This window comes from Montipora foliosa, chromosome 4 (assembly GCF_036669935.1).
Source record: "Montipora foliosa isolate CH-2021 chromosome 4, ASM3666993v2, whole genome shotgun sequence".
Lineage (NCBI taxonomy): Eukaryota > Metazoa > Cnidaria > Anthozoa > Scleractinia > Acroporidae > Montipora > Montipora foliosa.
In genome coordinates this window covers 48,462,743-48,477,742 of record NC_090872.1, presented here as the reverse complement: position 1 = coordinate 48,477,742, position 15,000 = coordinate 48,462,743, and the positions used below count along the sequence as shown (strand labels likewise).

Genomic DNA, 15,000 nt, shown 5'->3' with positions numbered 1-15,000 from the left:
CGTCCTCCGTGTTCTCTGTTGTTGTTGTTGTTGTTGTTTTATTTCGTTTTCTTATTTATTGCTAAAACATTTTCGATCGACCGGGAGCGTTTAGCAATAGGAGTTATTGCATGAACAGCTCGGAGCACGTTATTCGGGAACGTCTTCGTTTATCGGACACAATAGTGTAGCCATCGATCCTAAGAACAGTTTTTTTTTTCAAATGTTGTCTTATGCACGCACTAAGTTACGAATAACTTATGAAAAAACAAAATAATTCCCTCGAGAACACCACGTGACCTGCAATGGGAAAACGTGCAAGTGGAAGAGGTCAATTCTTGTTTGATTCTTATCGTAAAGGAATGCTTCACTGTTCAACTACAACAAAGTGGTACCGAAAACAACTGGATATTTCTCAACTAGTAAACACAACTATCGAGAGCTTTTAACCCCGTCTTTTGCATTCAAGCACCTTTGGCTTTTAATTGTTGTACAAGTATACCTTATTAGGTATTGAATATATCAACAGAATGATGAAATAACAAGGCGCCCCAACAATGGCGTTTACGTGGGATGCCTTTTTTGACAACAAAGTAGATTAAAGAAAAATAAATGTGGTAATCTGGCCTACAATGCTAAAATGAAGAGAAGAGATTAGAAACAACCAAAAACCAAATTCAATTGTATAAAAGGAAGATTAGACAAACGGAAGGGAGCTGTTTTCCTTTTAAACCTATCTTGACACTATCATATTTATATAGTGATAAGTTTCGATGTTACAAACATCATCGTCAGTACAAAATATTTGAAAAACCGTTAGGACTTATATAACAACTAGGCGAAACTTGCATAATTAAATATGATTAAGTGACAAGAAATACATATTTGAGTGAGTTACAGAGTGTTAGAAAGAATGTAGAGCCTAAAGCGTAAGTGTCAGGTTGACGTGATGAACTTGTTGGTTTAAATTAGGCTGTTCCCAATTTATATGCATAGCCTCCTTGAGTTTAAGTTGAAATTTAGTAGGGGCGTTATCAAGGATTTCGAAACAGTCGAACACTGTGTCGAACACAGTCGACACTTACGCTTTAGGCTCTACATTCTTTCTAACACTCTGTAACTCACTCAAATATGTATTTCTTGTCACTTAATCATATTTAATTATGCAAGTTTCGCCTAGTTGTTATATAAGTCCTAACGGTTTTTCAAATAGTGATAAGTCCTTTTTTCTCTGTGAGAGAAGATTAGACGACTGCACTGGCATGCGAAATGTTCACTTACGGTTTCCATCCTTGGGTTAAAAACTTCTCGTGCTTAAACTCTGTGATATCTATGTACAACACGTATAGTGTGTAAATCCTACAACAAAAAAGCAACGCTTGTACCATGTTTAAAATCAATGTTGCCTCTATATGACACGAATGTATTTTTTGCCTTTGCTTTGCAAAAGGGGTGTACACCTCAGATGGAAAGGTTGGCATATGAACACAGGAAATGGTAAAGGTAAAGGTACACCTTATTTAACGTCGGAAGTTCCTTTACTCTGTAGAGAGTATTCTCCCAGGAAGCCGACGGTGCGCTCATTTTACCCCCCTCTTTCCATCAGTGCTCCGTTTTAAGGGTATTTAAAACTACGTAGGCTACACTGAAAGGAAAGAAGTCGAAACAAGGATGTGAGATCCGGGGATCAAACTCGGGACCTCTTGCACCAAGGCCGCGCACTAACCAACTGTGACCAACAGTTCATTGTGTTCACAACGTGATACTCGATGTTCTGTAACAATAATTTACTATTTTAAAAGACATAGTTCTTTCAATGAAGACATGTTCGTGTTGTGTTCTAGTTTTAAAAGAGATTATTTACATAACTTTGTTGATTATTACATGATGAGCAAACTGAATTCTTTGTTGTATCATAGTTAATCGAGGGACTGATTATGAAACCTTAGAATTTCAAAAGCGAGGACAATGTTGTTGCAAGCGATGTTGAATTGACCGTGACCCTGCACAATCTTTTGTTTTCGCTTCGCACGGGTTCGCAAATTAGTTGCGCATAATTTAATCAAAGGATTTGATTGGTTATCTTCTCGAAAAAAGGTGTGTTTTTTGCAGGGTCAAGGCCAAAAATACGGTTAAAAACATGAAACCAAGCAACTTGTCCAGTTTCGTAACCATCTCCATGGATTAACTATGGTTGTATGACAACTTAAAATCTTCTGTCATTACACAAACTGTTCGTTGAACAGGAATTTATTAATGCCACTAGATTTTAAAAAAAGTGTGTTGACACAATAAGAAATGTGTCACAATGCTATCTCTGCTACCTTAAATTTAAGCCCATAAATGTGATATCAATTTATACATTATAAATTTATAACTGTAAATATGCCTAAAGCCAATACTTAAAAAAACTGATTCCGGTTGATTTGTTTCAGAGAATCAATTAAAATAGCAAAGCTAAGGTCAAGAAAATAGTCAATTGCACATGAAAACATTCGTCGTTAAAGGGGCTAGGTCACGCAAGTTTAGGCAATTTCAGCACTGATCGAATGGTCATAGAATTAACTAAAATATCAAAATAACTGTTCAAAACTATAGAAGAACTCTAACAAAACACAGGGAAGCCAAGAAGGGACATGGATGGACAAAACTGGAGAGGATTGAAGTGGATTGAATTTGGTTAAATTTGAAAAACGTCGGCCCACCTTTTTTCAAATTTATATCAATCTTTATCAAAATGTCATTTACAAAGCTGGAAAATCATTCACAGTTGTTATGTGGCCGTGATTTTGCAAATGAAAGACTCTTGCTCTGCCAATTTGACGTTTAGAGCTCATAATTAACAAAATGAAACAAAATTACCTAAAATAGCGTGACCTAGCCCCTTTAAACAATAATAAACTGATGAAATGCTCTCGATCATTCGTCTCCTGATCGTGATGTGACTGTCTACTGATACACACCATTGCAGGCCTTGTGTGCTTTTTTCCCTTTAATCTAACCCACATGTTTCTTTGTTCAAGATAACAAAATAAAGCTTCCACGGGCCCGGATGTGAAGCATGAGGAATTCTTCTGAACAAATATTTCCAAATGTATTTATAAATTTTAACAGTGCCACATTGCATTAGATGGAAAATAACATGAACATCGATAGAATTGACCTTATCACCAACGCTATTTATCTTCTACTTAAAATGTGAGCTCAACGTCAGCAAGAATAATAATATTGCATAAAACCTTACACAAAGCGTAATTACCGATTCGTGAATTGAATTGTGGTATTTTTGGTAGAGTATAACTACTGGTCATAACTCTCCAAGCATCATGTAAAAGTATGAAAAATGCAGACACAAATGTTTGAGTTAACGCTTGACGACAAAACACTGCGCCAAGTAAATAAACTCTTTCAATAGTTGTGCAGGGACAGCAGTTTACTTTGTTTTAGGTGAACACAGTTGTCACTATCCACGGCAATCTCACGGCGTACTCCTTTGCTAATACGAGTGGACCCGTGAACTTGGCGAATCGACGAGCAAATGTCTCTTCGCATTCACTTTTAACACACATAGCACAGTGACACCTTGAGTTTTCCACTGAACCATGGCTCGGTAACACATTCTGACTGTAACGAGTATCAATCCCGTCGGTACGAAAGAAGAAAAGTGGAAGAATATTTCAACGTATTACGTTGCGGCATTACTTCGGCAAGTGAAACGTCGGAAAATTGATATTGATTGTTGCCATATTGATTTGAATTCATCTGAGTGAGTAACAAATTGGCATATCTTGAAAAAATCGATATTGGTCGTTGACTCATCGATTCCATGTAGTTTACATCTGAATGAGAGACAAATTTGCATGTTCTGACCCCAAACGATAGTCGTTGATACGCTTCACATCCGTGACCAAAAGGAGGCCAGACAGAAAGAAAACAGGAAGAGTTTGCTTTGAAATATCGCGTATTCCAATCTGTACGTGTTTCAGCGATACCGTAACAGTTTCGTTTCAGCCAAAGCATGAATCAATAACACTGAAGCAACTTTGTTCTTTAAATATTGGAGTTTTCCTTTGTCGTAGTCACAATTGTGAACGCAACGCCAAGGTTAAGAATGAAGTCAGTGAGGCAAAGCCGCTTTAGATCCATGATAGCAGGAATCATTCTCAGCCTGGCTTTTCTTATTACTCCAGGGTGTTGTGGTAAGTTATTATGCGAAAGCATGTCCTTCTGAGAATATGTGTACGATATTCTACAATCGCGGGGACAGAATAAAATGGAACAGCAAACCAAAAATTGGGGGTAAAAATTTCTTATCTATTTTGTCCAAGATTGTAGTTTATTTTAGTAACAAATAAGGATCAGATGGCAGTTAAATACCATGACACGAACATTGCAATTTAAGGCAAATACTATTCGTTTGAAGGACATCTGTAAATCTTGTAAAAGGCTAGCTCAAGAAGGCATCCCACCATAGAATACAAAAATTTGGTAATATCAACGGAGTTGATATTGTAAATTGGCCACCGTACAGAGATTCTGAAAGCTGACGTTTCGAGCGTTAGCCCTTCGCTCTGACGAAGGGCTAACGCTCGAAACGTCAGCTTTCAGAAGCTCTGTACGGTGGCCAATTTACAATATCAACTCCGTTGATATTACCAAATTTTTGTATACTACTTCCCCACCGACGCAGCACCACAGTTTCTTTAGAAACTACCCTCTTCTTCCACCATAGAATAGTTCTTCGCAGGCTCGATTCCCAATTCCCCGTTCTCTCTTTAGTATATCCATTTAAAACCATTTGAGAAACTCCAATTACCGGATGAAATTGTACCCCTTCAGAGGTCAATCTATTTTTTCTTTACTCAATATTTTTCAAACCACCAGCCGACGCAGCACCGAGGTACAAACCCAATTAGCTATCTATGAATCTACAATCGTGGTCAAAAGTTGTTGGGAAGGTTGCGGACATCAGTTCACTTCACACCTAATTCGATTTTTCTAACTCTTGGCTGAAATATTTGGGAAATACTATGCTCTTGTGGCTCCACTCCCCCATATTCATTGTTGGAGTTCTTCAGGTAAGAAAAGTCACTATTTTTTTCCCATCCAACATTGGGGAGGGGGTTATCTGTAAAGTGAAGCTACCTTCCCAACACTTTTGTCCATGATTGCAGTCAGCCTAGCTTTAGTCACAGGCAGACAACCCTGAGGATGCTAGACCGCGCAACGTCACGTTATTTTGAGACAGTAGTAACGGCCGATTCAACTGATCGAGGAAAATGTTCCATAAAAACTTCAAATCGCGATGTTTCTTTTCGAAAATTCATTTTACAGGGGCACCCAACGACAATATGGTTCAAAACCACTAAACATAGCATTGTGAAACGTATTTTAGTATTTAAGCGGTAGATATAGACATATTTTATCCCCTAAAAATTTTTCATCTGTTCGGATTTCCTAGCTGAAAGTCTAGTAATCCGAAAATTATAGGGATCAAAACTTACCTTTTCGAAAATTTCAGCCAGAAAAAAAGGCTCCCGAAAATTCTAGGTGGCCTTTTTAGGCTAAAAATCCATTAAAAATGGGCAATTATGTCATCTTTTTGATGTTCGAAAATCCTAGGACAGGCAGGCAAGCAAGAAATTTTACAACAAATGTTCCGAAAATTTTTAGATCTCACATCGTCTTCCGAACAGATATTTTCCGAAAATTGACGTTGGGTGCCCCTGATTTTATGGACAGCCAGATAAATAAAGTTCACTTACCTACTATTTTCTGAGTTATCCTGAGTGATTTATTGGGTTTTTGGGACGCTTCGATTTCCTCTTCAGATCCCACGTGTCGCCATATACAATATAAATAGACAAGGAGTGCAACTTTCAAGACCGCTCACGGCCGAGTGCTTCCAGAATTTAGCCGAATTTCTCCCACTTCCAAAGATTGCTCGCCTCCCAGCCTTGGGCACGTAGAAAGTCGATAATCTCGCTAGCAACTAGCCAAAAATCATCGCATTTACACGGCTCTGCAACCCCAAAATCCTGTTCGATTTTCAAGCTTCGCTCAGGTTTTTGTTATTGTCAGATGATCCGGACATAGCCTGATTCTCAGACGGTGCAGGTCGCTCGTGTCACGGAGAAGAGTGCGTGACACTAGCGACCCCAAAATCCTGTTCGAGAATCTGGGTAATTCGGAAACCGCTCATGCATCATTGGAATTTGATAACTGTCATCAAAGTCAAATTAACCAATCAAAAAGCACAGATTTGCCCCAAGAGAGACAAAATTATTATTAATTATTATGGAATATTTTCTTCGATCAAAATCTTCTTCGATCGGTTAAATCGGCCGTTACAGCTGTCTCAAAATAACGTGACGTCACGCGCTCTCGCATCCTCAGCGTTGTCTGCCTGTGCTTTAACTGATGATATCTAGATTGTTCCGGCCGGTATTGAAAGGTGACAAACATGAACCGCTGACACGGACGAATAACACATGATGCGATTGCTAGGCTTCCACCGGTGAGAACTTAAACGCCAAAAGACAAAAAATGGACACTTGTTTCACTTACAATAAACCAATCCTGACCTTCACTCGAACGACGGACTGAAGCGCACAAATCACAGTTCACAGTCTTCACGGTCCATAATACCCTGCGAGCAGAGTCTTCCGAGATAAGTCGGACTTATCGACTTATCTAGGAAGATCGAAAGAGACTCTGCTCGCAGGGTAGGTCCATAATATATAAATTATCTGAAAGACGCTTCTATTAACCAATCAGTGACTGACTACACAGATAAGATTGTGAAAAAAAAGTCACCAACAACAGCTCTTGTCAGGAATAGATTTCACTGATCCAAGCGTGCTTTTCCGAGGTTTCAGTTTCAGTTAAGCTATTCATAATAAAAACACTGAAAGGGAAACACGGCAAAATGCCGTTTAGATCTACCAATACAAGCAAGGTTAGATTAACGCCATATATTTGCAAATGGAGACCATTTTAAAGATCTTGATACTTCAAATTACATTTCTCATTTTAAAACCGATAAATGCGTCATTCCTTGATTGCCTATGCTTGCTTATATTGTTATTTTTTTGTTCTCTTATAATTACTATTATGAAATAAATTTGGAAAGGTCATCGCAGTTTTTTAAGCAAGTTAAAGCAGCAGCAGCCAACGTCAATTTTCGGAAAATATCTGTTCGGAAGACGATTTGAGATCTAGAATTTTCGGAACTTCTTGCTTGCCTGCCTGTCCTAGAATTTTCAAACATCTAAAAAATGGCATAATTGCCCATTTTTAAAGGATTTTTACCCTAGAAAGGTCAGCTAGAATTTTCGGGAGCCTTTTTTCTAGCTGAAAATTTCGAAAAGGTAAGTTTTAATCCCCATAATTTTCGGATCCGAACAGATGAAAAACTTTTATGCCTATATCTACCGTTTAAATACTAAAATACGTTTGACAATGTTTTGAACTATATTCTCGTTGGGTGCCCTTGTTAAGGTAGAGTATCACAGTATATCACATGTTCTAACCGTAACGAATGTTATCATTTATGAGCCATTCGGAAGCGACGTTACAATTCGCGAGGAAAAATTACACGTACGCGTAAAAATTTCTCCATTTATGGGTTAAGGGCGGCTCACTTCTTAGATGACTGAGCGAAAAATCTTCTCGCGGATTTCCCTCAGTAATTATCACGTCGCTTCCGATTGGCTTAAAAACGGTGATATTCACTACGGCTAGAACTTGCGCAATACTGGGCGTTTACCATTTACAAAAAAATTCCGGAAATTTCGGTGGAAATTTCCATCGGGTGAGAAACGTGTTCCATTTAACTCAGGTCCGTTCGCCGCCCAGTGATTGCGATTTTACGCGCCAAAATTTAAAAATGTGGCCGTGAATTGCCTGGAAGTGGTAAGACCTTTCAAAAGTTGTAAATGGAACACACATTTCCATCGGAAAGTTTCCAACGGGAAAATAGGACTACCTTTTCAGAAGTTCCATTTATTCCGGAAATTTTCCAGTGATACGAACCAAAAAGGTGTATTCCATTTACATTCCAACCGGAATTTCCGGAATTTCTTGGTAAATGGAAAACGCCCACTGTGATACTCTCCCTTTGAGCAGTTGCAAGCAAGCCTGAAAAAATTTGTCGAGTGCAGTGCAATAGCAAGATCATCGGTTCGAAATCCGGTCTTTCAAAATGTCTATTCCACAGTCCATTTATATGAAATTTCATATATTCTAAGAGCCCTGATTACTATTACTATAGGTAAAAAGTTTGTTAACAGCTGTCACGAGTACACCGTTCATAAGTTATCAAAGCATCCACGCCCTGGATGGAAACAAAGCAAAAAATTATGTTCAGACAATGGGAGCCACCTGGTGTGTATTGAAAATCAAGAGGAACTAGATTTCCTAGCGCGTAAACTTAAAGAAGAGAACTTGACATCCGAATATTTTATTGGCTTGAAAGAACAGAATGGAAGGTGGACATGGATATGCAACAGCAGTATTCTGGTCACTCCAACAAAAAAGCCATGGGCTGGCTATGAACCAAGCAACGATGGTCCATGTGCTAAAATGTACTTTTCTAGCAACGTTCTTGTATATGATGACATACCCTGTGATCACAAAGAGGATTATATTTGCGAAAGGCGCCTTAGCGATTGCGATAAAAAAGGTTGGTTGAAAACGCCTGAAATAGGCTCTTTAACAGGCGTCTTATCATTACTATTATCACTATTACTATCACTATCACTATCACTATCACTATCACTATCACTATCACTATCACTATCACTATCACTATCACTATCACTATCACTATCACTATCACTATCACTATCACTATCACTATCACTATCACTATCACTATCACTATCACTATCACTATCACTATCACAATCACAATCACTATCACTATCACTATCACTATCACTATCACTGTCATTGTCACCATCACTGTTACCAGCACTAAAATTATCATTAGTATAATTACATAAATGACTAGCTCACCTATATGTTAAAAATGCTGCCGAGGGGATGGAAGATGTTTAATTTTGCTATTGGTAATTTAACAACTGAAAGGAGATTTTAATAGGTCTTCAGCAGGGACGGTACAAAACTGGACCCCTATCTGGACCTCTTTCTGAAATAAAGAAAACAATAGATGGTTTTCAGTGACGTCATCAAATTCTGAAATCAAAATCGCAAGGTCTTCTGAAGTTTACCTATAGGGGGTTGAAGATGACAAGAAATAAATATTTTTTCAAGTGTCCAGTTCCGTGACGTCTTTCGTTTCAAAAATACAACATTTTGAATTTCCGAATTGTCACTTTGCTTGACAATATGAGACAAAGCTATTCTTAGGTTGTAAAAAATGTTTATCCCTATCAATCTCAGCAGTTTGAGTTTTTCATTAAATTAGGAGACGTGCTTATACACATGTATTTTATCTCAGGAGGGAGAAGTAAGCGAACTCCAGATGGTCTCCTTGATTACCGTTGACCACTCTGATACACCAACATGGCGTCTCCATACAAAATTCTATGAAGTTGCATGAAACTCGTCGACAAATAACTCAGAAATCATGTACTGCACAGACCTCAGAATTTCAGAGGTGGTTAAAAAGTGTTTCCTACAACATTCCAAGTTCTTGGCCTCTTTCATTGAACGTTTTCAATTAATTTTTTTGTTGCGTGACGGTGAAAACGATCTATTTCTTGAGATGGTTTCAATAAGTGCCGACTACTATGATTCGTGTGACTGATTGGAAATATATACTTTGCCCTTGAGAACACTCCGAATGGTAAGTAAGTGCGATCGCTTTGATTTAAAAAGGTAAGTAGTGGAAAAATAAGTACGCCTCGATGAACTTAAATATAGTCCCGTGAGACAAGTAAAATACTGTTGGGAAACATACCGCGTTACGTAACGCAACACAACGTGCCTTTTAATAATAACTTTATTATACACAGACTCTTAACTTAGCCGGTATTTGTATTGAATCCCGAACCATCGAGTTTGGATTCGAGTGCGAGTTCGAGTTGGACTTCGAGTTGGACTTCGAGTTGGACTTCGAGTTAGGGTTCGAGTTGGAATTCGAGTTGGACTTCGAGTTGGACTTCGAGTTGCGTTTCGAGTTGGGAGTTCGAGTTAAAGTTGACTATAAAAATAAACTCCCCTCCCCCAAAAAATAAATAGAGGGGTAGGGTAGGGTAGATCCCGCAAAACCAGAGCCCGCCAAGATACTTACATTTTTCGAAGGACCGCTTGTGCTTATGGGAGGGCACAAACCAACGATAGTATGACAAGGAATATTTTTCCTTATAATGTAAATGCTAACCATGATCCGTGATGCTAACCAACGATCTCTCATGAAGAGAAAGGATTTGAATCAAAGCAGTGTCCATTTCTGTTAAGAAAGTGCAAGTGGCACATAAAGATACCTTGCATCTCAACTTTGGCCTAGCATTGTAAGGAAATATTTTGAGGCTTTAATAGGTGCCCGAGGTCTTCAGTACGGTCCTAGGCCCCGTAAATCGAGGATGCGTGATGCGTGATGCGTGACTGTGACGCTGTCCAAGTGGTCGTATTGTGTTACACGTGTTTTCAAGGCATAAGCGGGTTTGATACGAGGTTTCCACGTGGTTCCGGGGGGGGGGGGGGGGGGGCGACCCCCATATCAAACAGACGGGGATGCTCGTCGTCTCGTTTAGGGGTGTAAATTTTGGATTTTGGTCTCGCTTAGGGTGTTCCGGGCAAAGCGCGAATATTTTAAGGTCTCGTTTCGGGTTCCGCAAATAAACACAGAATTCAACAAAACAAAAATTCAAATTTTCTTTTTAACTTGTTTTTAGGGGTCAAAATTTGATTGGTCTCCTTCAGGGTTCACAAAAAGCTTGAACCACGCCCAGATGGTCTCCTTTAGGGGTTATCGATATTTCGGCTGGCCAAACCAGGCTTCTTCGGGTACAATAAGCATATTTCAAGCATATGTAGCATATTTTCGTAATATGTTCGGGAAACACAGTGAAACACAGTGTAGATAAGCTTATATTAAAAAATAATCACATAGCATAGAACGGAAGAGTCTGATTCTTCGTGGATGTTCAGACCATCTGGATCAATTGTTCTGCCTTTTTGGATTACAAAATAAAACTTCTGTGGCCTTACGGATATAGCCTCGGATAGAAGAGAACTTTTCGATGGGTATTAATTGCATGTCGTTGGCAGTGTGTTGTTAGGAGATGACAGGAAATGTTCTTCGGCTGCGGTAGGTTTAGATTTTTTGTTAGGGTTGTCTATAGGGAGGGGGTTGCACCAGTACGAATTTTATTTGTTTTGTTTTAAATTTGGTCAAAATTGGAGCTTTTCCTAATCACAAGCCGAGCAAAATTTGGAAAAGAGTTAAGTGAATAGAGGGTAATGTGAAGTGCTAGATTTCTATCCCACACGAACCATGTGAGCGTTAGCCCTACTGATGGAAATGGGCTCACACAAGGACAGAGAAAAACTGTGAATAGGGTGGGAATTGAACCCACGACCTTCGGGTTAGATCTCCGCCGCTCTACCGACTGAGCTACAAGGTCAGACGGGAGCAGGCCGTAGGAACTGAAGATGTCAAAGTCACGGCAATGAACATGTACAAGTACAAGGAAAGGTTACGTTTTATACAAACGTTGGCCGTGTAGCACTTATATTTTAAACAGAGTTAACTGAATAGAGGGTAATGTGAAGTGCTAGATTTCTATCCCACACGAACCATGTGAGCGTTAGCCCTACTGATGGAAATGGGCCCACACAAGGGCAGAGAAAAACTCTGACCAGGGTGGGAATTGAACCCATAACGTTCGGGTTAGATCTACGCCGCTCTACCGACTGAGCTACAAGGTCAGACGGGAGCAGGCCGTGGGAACTGAAGATGTCAAAGTCACGGCAATGAACATGTACAAGTACAAGGAAAGGTTACGTTTTATTTCAGTGGACCAAAAATATCAAAGACGCCGTAGTGCGGGGTAGGCATATTTTTCCAAAATCGCCCAAAGAAAACAAAAATTCATTAAACATGTCAACTGGCTAACAAAGGACACTTTACAAACACTCCTTTCAGAAAGTTCCAATGCCATTGGTCCTCCTCCAAAATCGTCACCATCGGCGGTCCATTTACCCCATCAAGCGCCAATGTCGGCCCCGATTGTACCGCGGTCTTCTGTACAAGTGTCAACACCCGTGCCATCCCATGCATTGCCTTCCACGTCAGTGCAACTCCCATCTCAGAAGCCACGTCGCCCGTTACCACCCACTTTGATACAGTCAGGGAACATCTCGCCCCTCGGTTCCATGCAGTTGCCTGTACAGTCCTTGCCTTCCCCACAGCCTTCAACAGCAGCGTCTTCCCAGCTGTTAGGGAACCCATCTTCTCAGCCGTTAATGCTCACGTCTTCCCAGTCGATAGTAACAACGTCTTCCCAGTCTATATTTACCACCTGTTCTCAGTCGTGGCCGCAAACAGTATGTCATTCGTCGCAGATCACATCGTTTTTTCCCCTCTTGCAAACGCCGCCGCAGTCCCTGATGTCCACGCAGCCGTCGTCGGTTATGCAACAACCACCACTGGCTCAAACAGTGCCCGACCCTGTTAGTCTTCCACGTCCATGTGCCAATCCAGGGTCTTACATACTTACACTGCTGAGATTCTGCCATGCTAGTGTATCAGTGTGTTATGGCTGTCAGCAACCTCTTAAAGTTAACGGCCAAATTCCGCCTCCACCGTTCGACCTTCTGATAATAACACAAATGAGACGGGAGTACTGTAACAACGGCCAGAAAATGTCAACGATGGGCAATGCATATTTCCATGCCAATATGCACTGCATGTCACAAAGGCTGCCTTTCTTCCATCCCTCGATGGTGCAGCTTCAACCGGGCTTGTTCCCACAACTTCTACAGGCATATCTCCTAACTTAAATACGTTTTCCCGTTGAAGGAGAACGTGCCACGTGTCAATGTCCCAAACTCGCTAACGTCCTAGGGAATATAGCTATGCATAGCCCATTTCAGAAGCGTTAGAGGACTGGGAAAGAGTATCGTTCTTTTTCGTTTGTTTGTAAAACTAAAATATTCAAATGAAAAAGCAACTAAATTTGAGAGTCTTTACCAAGAATAAAAATATCCCCCAAAAAAGAGAGTTTGTATGGAGAGGGTAAACAGGCCACACAATTATAAGCCTTTGTATGGAGTTTTGCAACTTTTGCACGGCTACCGTTTTTAGACAATTTTCCGCTGAAAACTCTTAAACTTGGTTGGGTAGCTTTTCATTCAGTAATGTTTCAGTTGAAATGTTAATCAATATAAGAAATTCGCCCCAGTAGTCACACGTTTCTGCAATGGGCTATGCATAGTTGAATTCCCAATACCAGCTGTAGAAATGAAACTTTGCGAAATGGTATACAGAAATATAAATCACCTAGAACTTAGCAGTTTTTGAAAACCAAAGGTCCGTGCGTTCGTGCATGCGCAATTCAATTCAAAAGATCCATTTGCGCGATAGATGTACGCGTATAGTATAAGCTTTTGCGTTTATTCTGGATACACTGAACGCAAGAAATTTCCTTACATTGGAGTCAATTTCTTGTGATTGAGTCTCAGAAGAGAGTTCAAATATAAGTCCGGGATTTTTTTTTTATAGTTTTCTATTGTTTCGTTGTGTTTGGCAAGTTTAAAGAAGTGCTTGAAAGGGAAATCTTTGGGCATCTGCCGCGTGCTAGTAGGCTATACACGTAACACAGCGCGCGGTCTTGCGTCATTGTTCACCCCCCTTAGCAAAGGTCTAGAAATCCCTCAATGGGCCCTTAAAGGTGGCTTAAGTTAATGTGTACCTTGTGTTGTTGCAGTTTTGGTTAACAAGTTAATTCAACTTAATTCAAGTTTATTCATGTATTTTATCAAGTCATTAGAAGTACAATGAAAGTACAATGTGCGCATTGTTTGATGACTTCTCCAGTGGTTTAATAAGTCATGATATTACCACACTGTGGTCGTGCACAGAGAATTCTCTACACATGTATTAGATATGTTTTTATGTAGACATATTTTGTTTCTGTTAGCTCGTTCTGTTGTAATATTTAATTCCGGATCAATTGTTTAATTTGAATTGAAATTTGCAAATGGTATCAATTTACTTACCACTCGTTGATATTGACTCAGTTGTAATATTTCCCGTTTACATTTGATGACAGTACTCGAGACTGCAAGATTAAGCGATTCAATGACTTTGAGAACATTAACAATGTTAATAGTTACAATTAATTTTTAAGCTTTTAGTTTAAGTAGACGGCAGGTTGTTTGTCACACTGTACCTATATTTTGGTAAATATATATTTCTTAAAACTTTTTCTTTAACTTTAGTAAACTTAAGAAAAAACAAAAGAAAAATTGACTTCTGCCGGGCTGCAAAGCCAGAAAAGCTTATTTCGTTTGTTTGGTCTTTGCCGATCTTCCCCTTCACCTCTTGTCAATTTATTTCAAATGACGTCTAACTCGATCTTCAACTCGAAATCCAACTCGAAGTCTAACTCGAAATCCAACTCGAAGTCTAACTCGATCTTCAACTCAAACTCGAACTCGAGTCCAAACTCGATGGATTATTTCTCCCGCAAATAACGTGTTAATTTTTTTTTTCTCTACAGGATTGTTCTGAAAGCAATTTTTGTGTTTAAATTTTAACAGGCCCTTTACAGCTAGACCATCACCTGACCTACTTTTCATAACATTAAAGAAATAAATTAAAGAAGAAATTAAAGAATGCCGGATATGGAAAAAGCATGTGATAAAAGGTACCACACATTGTTGAAAACCTATATCCCTGCTCTATATTTTAATGTGTCAGCAATTTTAGTACTTAAACCATGAAAAATCCCAATATTGCCCCGAATTCCTGTTCCTGTTCTTCGCCCAGCTTATACATCTTTTTGCTTATTAACATTAATAATAAATAATAATTATACATTATTATCA

General features: G+C 39.3%; 1 long non-coding RNA gene across 1 annotated transcript in view; it reads right to left on the bottom strand.

Annotated features, from left to right (window-relative positions):
* Positions 1-6,087, bottom strand: part of LOC138000889 (uncharacterized) — a 28,054-nt gene extending 21,967 nt beyond the window's left edge. Inside the window, exons 1-2 of the long non-coding RNA XR_011123209.1 lie at positions 5,745-6,087; positions 1,261-1,338 (exon numbers count right to left, since the gene is read on the bottom strand). This is a non-coding gene — a long non-coding RNA (uncharacterized lncRNA). The remainder of the gene's footprint in view (positions 1-1,260; positions 1,339-5,744) is intronic.
* Positions 6,088-15,000: the final 8,913 nt, after the last annotated feature.